Raw genomic sequence first — 9136 nt, forward strand, 5'->3', positions numbered from 1 at the left:
TCGTGGGACCCCTATTGCTCCACCGACGTACTCCTTCCTCCTATATATACATATGTACCCCCAAACGACCAGATACGGAGCCAAAACCCTAATTCCACCGCCGCAACTTTCTGTATCCACGAGATCCCATCTTGGGGCCTGTTTCGGAGCTCCGCCGGAGGGGGTATCCATCACGGAGGGCTTCTACATCATCACCATAGCCCCTCCGACGAAGTGTGAGTAGTTTACCTCAGACCTACGGGTCCATAGTTATTAGCTAGATGGCTTCTTCTCTCTTTTTGGATCTCAATACAATGTTCTCCCCCTCTCTTGTGGATATCTGTTCGATGTAATCTTCTTTTTGCGGTGTGTTTGTTGAGACCGATGAATTGTGGGTTTATGATCAAGTCTATATATGAACAAGATTTGAATCTTCTCTGAATTCTTTTATGTATGATTGGTTATCTTTGCAAGTCTCTTCGAATTATCAGTTTGGTTTGGCCTACTAGATTGATCTTTCTTACAATGGGAGAAGTGCTTAGGTTTGGGTTCAATCTTGCGTTGTCCTTTCCCAATGACAGTAGGGGCAGCAAGGCACGTATTGTATTGTTGCCATCCAGGATAACAAGAAGGGGTTTTCATCATATTGCATGAGTTTATCCTTCTACATCATGTCATCTTGCTTAAGGCGTTACTCTGTTTTCATGAACTTAATACTCTAGCTGCATGCTGGATAGCGGTCGATGAGTGGAGTAATAGTAGTAGATGCAGGCAGGAGTCGGTCTACTTGTCTCGGACGTGATGCCTATATACATGATCATACCTAGATATTCTCATAACTACGCTCAATTCGGTCAATTGCTCAACAGTAATTTGTTCACCCACCGTAAAATACCTATGTTCTTGAGAGAAGCCACTAGTGAAACCTATGGCCCCCGGGTCTATCTTTATCATATCAATCTCCTACTACTTAGTTATTTACTTTGCTATTTAATTTGCCTTTATTTTACTTTGCATCTTTATCATAAAAATACCAAAAATATTATCTTATCATATCTATCAGATCTCACACTCGTAAGTGGCCGTGTAGGGATTGACAACCCCTTATCGCGTTGGTTGCGAGGATTTATTTGTTTTGTGCAGGTGCAAGGGACTCGCGCATAGCCTCCTACTGGATTGATACCTTGGTTCTCAAAAACTGAGGGAAATACTTACGCTACTTTGCTGCATCATCCCTTCCTCTTCGGGGAAAACCAACGCAGTGCTCAAGAGGTAGCAAGAAGGATTTCTGGCGCCGTTGACGGGGAGTCTACGCAAAAGTCAATATACCAAGTATCCATCACAATCCTTATCTCCCGCATTACATTATTTTCCATTTGCCTCTCGTTTTCCTCTCCCCCACTTCACCCTTGCCGTTTTATTTGCCCTCTCTCTATCCTCCCTCTCTTTTGTCGTTCGCCTCTTTTCCTTTTGCTTGTCATTATGTGTAGCGACCAGACCTCAAACAGTCTGATCTCTGTGCTCCGGTGTCATCCCTGGATCAGTAATGCTGACACCACACAGTACTCGGAGGATTTATAACAGAGTAGCAATCACACACTTATTACATCGAGTGTCTCAAACGGGAACTTATTACAATAAATATGGCTTAAGGCCATCTAATACCGATAACAGCGGAAGGCTTGGAAGATAAGTGAGTCCATCAACTCCAACGGCATCACTGAGTATAGAACCACGACCTAAAAACTCCTTAATCATCGTCTGAAAAGTCTGCAACATTAACGTTGCAGCCCGAAATGGGTCAGCACATGGAATATGCTGGCAATGTAACACATACCGGGTAAGGAATGAAACAGCTATACTATATGCATATTTGGCTGGTGGAAAGCTCTATGGTTACAGTTTTGCATAAAGCCAAATTTTCCCTACTACAAAGGAATAAATTTTATTTAACTATCATGGTAGTTGTTAAACATTGAGAATGGTTGACAGCATCTGTCGGCGTTCTGGGAACGGGGGTCCCCAGACTTGCCTGCCTGCGGCCTGTAGCGTGGCTCGAGGAGGGGCCCAGCACGGCCCATCTTCATCAACACAGACCCAAGACCCTCGCGAGGGGCCAAGCCTCGCGGGGCGGATGACACAGAGCTTCCTCAGGCACGGTCTCATCAGGCTGGCTCGCGAGGAGGCGAAGAGATCAAGGCGGGGTACCTTACGAGGTGCCCGTGACGCAAGCCATGAGGACCAAAGGCACCAGGCGGGCGCCAGCCGCGCAGTGTCCTCCTTTCCTCTTTGGTGCAAAGGGAGCAAGCGCAGGCGAGAGCATCAAGACAAGGCACCCGTTTCGGTGCAACAAGACCAAGACCAGTCCAACGGCAGGGAGGAAGTCATTGTGGAGCCCAAGCCAGCGTCACCACCAGAGCCTTTGGCAGGCGAGGACCAACTTTAGTCAGGATAAGTGTACCAGATGTTCCCCTTCAAAATGGCCAATTGTTGGCGCCCTTCCCGCTCAATATTTGGGAAGAGGCCCAGGGCCTTTGCCTATAAATAGGACTAGCCACCCACAGGGTAGAGGAGAGATCGGAGATCGGATCGAAATCGGAGAGAGAATCGAGAAGAGAGAGAGAGAGAGAGAGAAGGGTGATTGAACTCCTCCCGGCAGTTCATCGCCCCAGCCAAGAACAGACCCTCGCGAGGCTGTTCTTCCTTGTATTGCTCATCATCATCAGCCCAAGAGGCAATCCACCACACCACACACTGGAGTAGGGTATTACACCACAACGGTGGCCCGAACCAGTATAAACTCCGTGTCTCTTGTGTTGTTCTTTCCATAGCTTAGATCTTAGCACGGCGGTGGGGCGCAGGTTGGTAGAAGGCGAAATCTCCGCGCGCACCCCAGTGTTCGAACCTCAAGGGTCTGCCGGAACCCGAAATCCGACATTTGGCGCACCAGGTAGGGGTGCACCGGAGTTTTCCCTTCCGCCACCGCCACAACCTGCCTCGCGATGAGTAGCGCTCGCCCGCTCCGGCCGCCGGCGCCAGCACGGGGGCCAGGGAGCTCCGAGCCCTGGCCCCAGCCCTGCAACGGGTACAGTGGCTGGACAAGTTCAAGCCAACGACGCCTCCACGCTACGGCGGCGCGACTGATTCGCTGGCCTTCTTGCTAGCATACGAGGAGGCCATCCTCGAAGCTGGAGGTGACGATAGGGTCATGGCCAACTGGCTCCCCATGGCCCTCACCGGCGCTCCGCGCGCATGGCTGCTCCACCTGCCGGCAGCCTCCATGGCCTCTTGGGAAGAGCTCCGCAGCCTCTTCCCCGCACACCATGCTACACCAACACCCCCGGTCGTCGCGGTCCTCCTGGGCGGCTCGCAGGCGCCGCCTACAAGTCACCACGTCAAGCCGTTCATCCGTCGGGTCAGTGCCGCTTCCACGCGGCAGGGGGCTCTCCCGGACCAGGCGGCGCCCAAGGCTGGCCTGGCCTTCAGCTTGGAGGACCACCCCTCCAACACGGCCTGCTCGGGTGCGCTCCCCATGCTGTGCACCCCCACCATCTGCTAGGTGGCCGTCACCAGAACTCTCATCGATGGCGGTGCGGGCCTCAGCGTGCTCTCGGTTGAGGCCTTCAGCCTCCTCTGCATACCCCTGGAATGGCTGCAACCCAGCCGGCCCTTCTCAGGCGTTGGGGGCGGATCATCCAGCTCCTTGGGACAAATCCGGCTCCCAGTAACCTTCGGCACCTACAACAACTTCCGCACGGAGCTGGTCGACTTCGACATCGCCCCCATCGGCCTCGCCTACAACGCCATCCTCGGCTACCCAGCGCTGGCCCAGTTCATGGCCGCGACGCACCCGGCGTACAACCTCATGAAGATGCCCGGGAGCAGCGGTGTCCTCACCGTGCACGGGGACACCGGAGACGCGCTGCGAGTGCTCAAGCTCGCCTTCAAGACGGCGGCATCGGCACAGCCCGCCGACTCGGAGAACCCCGAGCCCAAGGGGGCTGCACCCGCCAAGAAGAAACAGTTGTTCACCCAAGACAAGGCAGAAACCAAGCAGATACCCGTCGATGAGGACGGGTCCACCAACGCCACTTTCACCATAGGCGCCAACCTCGAGCCCGAGCAGGAGGAGGCCCTGGTCAGGTTCCTGCATGCAAACAAGAAGGTATTCGCTTGGGAGCCTGACCAGTTGGCGGGGATCCCTAGGAGCGTAATCGAGCATCACCTCAACGTGTGCCCCAACGTGCACCCTGTGAAGCAGAAGGCAAGGCGGCAGTCCACAGAAAAGCAAGCCTTCATCGTCCAAGAGACCCGCAAACTAGAAGCCGCTGGGGTCATTCGCGAGGTCCGATACCCGGATTGGTTGGCCAACCCTGTCGTTGTGCCAAAGAAGGGAGGGAAGGAGCGCATGTGTGTCGATTTCACCAAGCTCAACAAGGCATGCCTGCAAGATCCGTTCCCGCTCCCCCGCATCGACCAGATCATCGATTCCACCGCAGAATGCGACCTGCTATGCTTCTTGGATGCCTTCTCTAGGTATCACCAAATCAAGATGGCGGTAGAAGACGTCGAAAAGACAGCCTTCCTAACCCCGTGTGGGGTGTACTGCTACACATGCATGCCATTTGGGTTAACGCAAGGCGACCTTTCAGCGGCTGATGCACATCACCTTGGGCCCGCAGCTTGGGAAGAATGTTGAGGCCTACGTCGATGACATTGTGGTGAAGTCTCGGGAGGCCAGGACCCTGATACAAGACCTGGAGGAAACCTTCGCGAGCCTCAATGCAGTGAACCTGCGGCTCAACCCAGAGAAGTGTGTGTTCGGAGTCCCCTCGGTCAAGCTCTTGGGTTTCCTCGTGTCCCACCGAGGCATCGAGGCTAACCCGGAAAAGGTCAAGGCGGTCGAGGACATGAGCCCGCCAAAGACCCTCAGAGAAATGCAGAAGCTCACTGGACGCGTGACCGCGCTAGGGCGCTTCATCTCCAAGTTGGGGGAGCGAGCGCTGACCTTCTTCCAGCTAATGAAGAAAAAGGGGCCCTTTGAATAGACTGAAGAGGCCAACAAGGCATTCCAGGATCTCAAGAGATAACTGACCAGCCCTCCGGTCATGGTGGCTCCGCGCCCTCAAGGGCCCCTGGTGCTTTACCTCGCCGCCACTCCCTACTCCGCCAGTGCAGCCCTGGTGGCGGTTAGGGAGGAGCATCGAATCAAAACCACAGCAGCAGCCCGGGACAAGGCAAAACAGGAACAAGGAAGGCCCACAGAAACCGCCACCGCGGCTGAGGAGGATCAGCCGTTGGAGAGGAGTGCACCGGAGGCGGAAGAGGCCCCTCTCCCAGATGGCCAGCCTCAGGAGGCCTCATCACCTCAGGAGGCGCCATGGTCTCCGGAGGGTGCCACCAGCACTGACGCACCCAACCTCGTTGAGCACCCAGTGTACTTCGTCAGCACGGTGTTGTGGGACGTGAGGGCACAGTACCCCATGCCTCAGAAGGTCCTCCTCGCACTACTGGTGGCCTCGTGCAAGCTGCGGAACTATTTTCAAGGTCACCCCATCAAGGTCGTCTCGTCATACCCCTGGAGAGAGTGCTCAGGAGCCCTAACTCAGCTGGAAGGGTCGCTGAGTGGAACATAGAACTGCAAGCGATTCAGCTCAAATTCAGCACGACCAGAGTCATCAAGGGAGCAGCATTAGCGGATTTTGTGGCAAAATGGACGGAGGCACCAGGCCTCAAGGCCGACGAGGATCGGTCCCTCTCCCCGGGAAGCGAGGCGCCAGAAGGCTGGGTCATGTACTTCAATGGGGCGTTCTCCAGGCATGGCGCTGGGGCCGGGGCGGTGCTTATATCGCCCACTCAGGACAAGCTCTACTACGCTGTACAGCTCTGTTTCCAGCAAAGTGAAAAGGTCTCCAACAACATAGCGGAGTATGAAGGTTTAATAGCGGGCTTGAAGGCCGCAGCTGCCCTGGGGGTGAAACGCCTCACCATCAAGGGCGATTCGCAGCTCCTTGTCAATTTCTCCAACAAGGTGTACGAGCCGAAAGATGAGCACATGGAAGCCTACCTTGCGGAGGTCCGCAGGATGGAGAAGCAGTTCTTGGGGTTGGAGTTGCAGCATGTGCCCCGTGGCACCAATCAGGAGGCCGACGACATCGCCAAACGGGCGTCCAGGCGGTTACCTCAGGAGCCTGGCGTCCTCAAGGAGCGGCTCTTCAAGCCCTCAGCCCTGCCGTCATTGTCAAACACGGCTCAGCCTCGGGAGGAGCTCCCCCAGCCACCTGCCTCAGGAGCCCCGGTCTGTGGCCCGGCCTCAGGAGCACGCCTGCTCCTGACGATGGAACCTCAGGAGGGGTGCTGGATCACGGAGCTCCGGAGTTACTTAACACAAGGGACCCTGCTGGAGAAGGAGGAGGAAGCGGAGCGTGTGGCACGGCAGGCCACAGCATACTGCATCAAGGATGGAGAGCTCTACCGGAAGCGACCAAACGATGTATCCCTGTGCTGCATCTCCAGGGAGCAAGGAAAGGAACTGCTGGAAGATATACACGGCGGAGACTATGGACATCATTCATCATCACGGACCCTCGTTGGCAAGGCGTTCTGCAGTGGGTTTTATTGGCCCACCGCACTCAATGACACCGTCGAACTGGTGAAAGCTTGTGAGGCCTGCCAGTTCCACGCCAAGCAGATCCATCAGCCGGCAGGAGGCCTGCAGACTATACCCCTTTCGTGGCCATTCGCAGTCTGGGGGCTGGACATCCTGGGCCCGTTTCCTCGGGCGCCAGGGGCTACCACTACCTCTACGTCGCCGTGGACAAGTTCACCAAGTGGGCTGAAGTAGAGGCCGTCCGCAACATCCCCGCGGGTTCCGTGGTCAAGTTCATCAGGGGCACCGTGAGCCGGTTCGGGGTGCCGAACCGCATCATCACAGACAACGGTTCGCAGTTCACCAGTAACCTCTTCAAAACATACTATGCTAACCTTGGAACGCAGATATGCTACGCTTCGGTGGCGCACCCCCGAAGCAACGGCCAGGCCAAGCGAGCCAACGCAGAGGTCCTGAGGGGCCTCAAGACCAGGACGTTCAAGAAGAAGCTGGAGGCCTGCGGCAGAGGTTGGTACGACGAGCTTCAGTCCGTGTTGTGGTCCATCCGCACAACCGCGACCAAGCCGACTGGAGAGACCCCGTTCTTCCTGGTCTATGGAGCCAAAGCAGTCCTCCCTCACGAGGACAGATGTCGCTCCGCGCGGGTCCTGGCGTTCGACGAGGCGCAGCAGGACGCCATGCGGGGGATGGACCTCTTGCTGGGGGAGGAACGTCGCCGAGAAGCCGCGCTGCGAGTGGCGAGGTACCAACAAGCGCTGCGACGATATCACTGCCGCAACATCCACCCCAGAACTCTCGAGGTAGGAGACCTCGTGCTCGGGCGGGTTCTCTCCAGGGAGGGACTGCACAAGCTCTCTCCCATGTGGGAGGGCCCGTTCAAGGTTGTTCATGTTTCCAGGCCCGGCTCTGCATTCTTGGAGACTCAGGAGGGGGTCCCGGTCCAGAACGCATGGAACATCCAGCACCTCCGGAGGTTCTACCCCTAAAAAGGCCCAGAGCATGTGAAGAAGGCGAATGCCTGTGAAGATTATCCTTTTTGGAAAAGGCCCAAAGCCTGTGAAGAAGGCGAATGCTTGTGAAGCTGTCGCGTTTTGGAAAAGGCCCAGAGCCTGTGAAGAAGGCGAATGCCTGTGAAGCTGTCGCGTTTTGGAAAAGGCCCAGAGCCTGTGAAGAAGGCGAATGCCTGTGAAGCTGTCGCATTTTGGAAAAGGCCCGGAGCCTGTGAAGAGGGCAAATGCCCGTGAAGCCTGCTTCCCCCAAGAAAGGCCCGGAGCCTGTGAAGAAGGCCAACGCCTGTGAAGCTCGCCGCCCGTGACACTCTCATGTAATAATGAGTTGGGGTTGTACACGCCCCGGAGTCTCAGGAGCGCCGGCCTCAGGCCCTGGGGCTCCCTCCCACGCCCAGTGGCAGCACTTAGCTCTGCGCTGGTGAGAAGACGTCGAAGACTAGATTAGGTGCTGGACGCGGCTTTTTCATTTGCTTTCCGCAGTTAGCTTGTCCATTCTCATTCGAAGTTTTATTGAAGATGTTGTCGTCTTTGGCTTGTGGTTCTTCGACTTTTCACTCTCCTGCCTCGATTTCTCTTATGCAAGGCCTCGCGAGGGGGGCAGTCGAGTGCCCTCGCGAGTGTTCCTGTCCTAGTCGTTCAAAGGTTTCGCGACCTGGGTCCATTATAGGAGCATCCCTCCAGTCCGTGCCCCACGGGCACCACGACACAAACACAGGGCCTGGGTTGGTCGCCCCCCACGGCTGGGGCCGGGAACTATCCACGCGCGGGCACGTAGCCGGAAGGCACGATAACGGAAGCAAAGCGATGATTAATAGCAATAACCCAAACACGCCCCCGTGGGGCTCCACGCTACTGTCTTTTTACGCAGGAAAAAGGAAAAGAAAGAGCAAATCCGACGCAGCTCGCCTCACACCGGCCTGCAGGGAAGACTCGAGCTGCCTCCGGGGCTCAGGCAGACTCCCTCTCGCGCTTCACCAAGGCGCGACGGCGGGCAGACACGCTACCACCTCCCAAACAGGGACTTCTCCAATCCGCGCAGTTGCCGAGGCGCCATGGGGAAGTGGAGACGCCCATGTCCAATCAACCGCCACGCGGCACCCAAGGCCGCAGGCTGTTAGGGCCCGCGGCACTTTGCTCTTGCCCTTTCGCCTCCCTGCACGGCCAAGTCCGGGCGCGCCTTGGGCCCGGGGGCTACTGTCGGTGTTCTGGGAATGGGGTTCCCCAGACTTGCCTGCCTGCGGCCTATGGCGTGGCTCGAGGAGGGGCCCAGCACGGCCCATCTTCATCAACATAGACCCAAGACCCTCGCGAGGGGCCAAGCCTCGCGGGGCGGACGACACGGAGCTTCCTCAGGCACGGCCTCATCAGGCTGGCTCGCGAGGAGGCGGAGAGATCAAGGCGGGGTACCTCACGAGGTGCCCGTGACGCAAGCCATGATGACCAAAGGCGCCAGGCGGGCGCCAGCCGCGCAGTGTCCTCCTTTCCTCTTTGGTGCAAAGGGAGCAAGCGCAGGCGAGAGCATCAAGCAAAGGCACCC

The sequence above is a fragment of the Triticum dicoccoides genome, chromosome 4A, assembly GCF_002162155.2.
Source record: "Triticum dicoccoides isolate Atlit2015 ecotype Zavitan chromosome 4A, WEW_v2.0, whole genome shotgun sequence".
In the NCBI taxonomy this organism is placed as follows: domain Eukaryota; kingdom Viridiplantae; phylum Streptophyta; class Magnoliopsida; order Poales; family Poaceae; genus Triticum; species Triticum dicoccoides.